The sequence below is a fragment of the Rhopalosiphum maidis genome, chromosome 1 (genome assembly GCF_003676215.2).
Source record: "Rhopalosiphum maidis isolate BTI-1 chromosome 1, ASM367621v3, whole genome shotgun sequence".
Classification (NCBI taxonomy): Eukaryota; Metazoa; Arthropoda; class Insecta; order Hemiptera; family Aphididae; genus Rhopalosiphum; species Rhopalosiphum maidis.
In genome coordinates, this window is record NC_040877.1 from 93,667,070 (window position 1) to 93,669,241 (window position 2,172).

Sequence of the window (2,172 nt, forward strand, 5' to 3'; positions counted from 1 at the left end):
TCAACGAATGATGGAAAAGATTTTATTTTAGGTATTTATTCTAAATTATTTAAACGATTTAATTATAAATACTATTACTAATAATAATATTATTACCTACAGGATGTGATGGTACGGATAATAAAATCGTTATATTTGGTACCGAAGGATTTTTTCGACGTCTTTGTTCTGGTAATACAGTTTTTATGGATGGCACATTTAAGTCAACACAAAAATGTTTACACAAATTGTATACTTTACACTGCTTTGTTATAGGAATGATGATACACTAGTAATTATACTAGTAATTATAATATAATTTTATAATTTAGTAAAATACTAAGTTATTAAATGTTAAATATATTTTTTTTGGGCTTACGCATTATTGCCCAATAAAGGTACATCGACATATTTGAAAATGTTTGAAATAATAAAAGAAGCGGCACTGAGAAATAGATTAAGGTTCAATCCTACTTGTTTCCAAATAGATTTTGAAATTGGAATGATTGTCTCCATTCGGCAGTGCTTTGGTTCTGATATACCCATAAAAAAATGTCTATTTCACTTTGATCGATCTATTTGGCGTAAAGTTCAAAGTCTTACGATTATACATTTGCCGGTAATATTAAAAAAGTTGTTGGTCGTCTTCGTTCGTTAGCCTTAGTTCCTATTAAACAAATTGAGTCAGAAAGTAAATATAACTTTTTACGTAATTGGTTATAACTTAGCAAAACTTAATTTTTTATCATTTTTTTTTAGGTAAGCTAAAATTATTAAATTATTTTACCGAAACATACTTGGATCCAGATATTTGTCTATTTAATAGCAATATGAGTAGTCATTTTAATACAGATGGAGCAGGACCATAAACCACCTTGAAATATGGCATGCAGCTCTTAATAAAGCTGTTGATAGACAAAAGCCAAATATTTTAATTTTAATCAAAGAGCTAAAAAACTAACAAACAAACTTCGAGCTTGACCTCATAGCACAAAAAAACTGCAATCTACCACAAAAGATTAAAACTAATATAGACAATAAGAAAAAAGGTTATCATTTTCAAAAGATAGGTAATGCGTTTACGATATATAATAATACATTTTTTTGTAACATTTTAAATTATAATTTTAGGTTACAAATGGTACGATTTGTATTTTAGAACACTTAATGCAATAATGTTTTCATTTTCATTTATAAAACAGAAGCTTATAATGTTAATTTATAGTTTTAATATTTGACTTGAACAATATTCGTGATTTATACAAACAATTTAAAACAATAAAAAATGATATAGTTTTAATTAGTAAGTATAATTCATCATAATATAGTGTGTCGGTATATCGGGTGTCGGTAAATTGATTTGTTTGACCAATCGGTACGTGAATCGGACTCAATGTATTAGAGAGTTAAGCAACGTCTTGATACTACGATATTTTATAAACTTAGTATTGTATAATATCGAAATAAAGATCGCCCAATAAAAAATTATTATTAGAATTAATATCCAGAATAAAGGATAATCATGGTACGACATTCTAAACAAATTTTCTAAACTTTAAATATGACAGCGAATACAATTAATATGATTTTTAAATCATTAATATATTAATCATGAGTACCTAGTCTCATAACATAGATTTAGTTAAATCATAATATCAATACAACATTAAAAGTATTTAATTTATAATGTTTGCCTTATCACGATACTTATTGTCGAAAAATGACGGCAAGGTAGTATAGTTACATAAGTAGGAACTTAATATGTTATTAGATATTAATATAAATATAATTTTGTTTTATTTAGACTCTGATAGTCTGATATCAGCATTACAATGTATTGGTACACTGACGGCGGTGTAGAATTGCACTGCTTTTTAAACCCGATTGTAGTTCGATCTTTAACCTTTTTTTTAAATTAGTGCAGTTCAGCCATTACCTTTATTTACCTAAGTGCAATCAGGTCCGGCTCAAGTGTTTAAACACACCTATCAAACTTGAGTTTTGCCGCACCTTACATGTAAATACTTCAAAATCTATAATACAAACATTTTAAATTCCGCCCCTTTGTATGGGCCTATGTCACCTACGCCTTGAATCTTGCATTAGAGCAAACGAACTAAAATGAGTGCAAATCGACCTTACCCTTAATATTGATAAAAATAATTACTTACCTAACCGGTTAAGTATATTATC

General features: G+C 27.6%; 1 pseudogene; it reads left to right on the forward strand.

Moving 5' to 3' along the window:
• The first annotated feature begins 397 nt into the window (after positions 1 to 397).
• LOC113549298 lies at positions 398 to 940 on the forward strand (annotated as a pseudogene).
• The last annotated feature ends 1,232 nt before the right edge of the window (positions 941 to 2,172 follow it).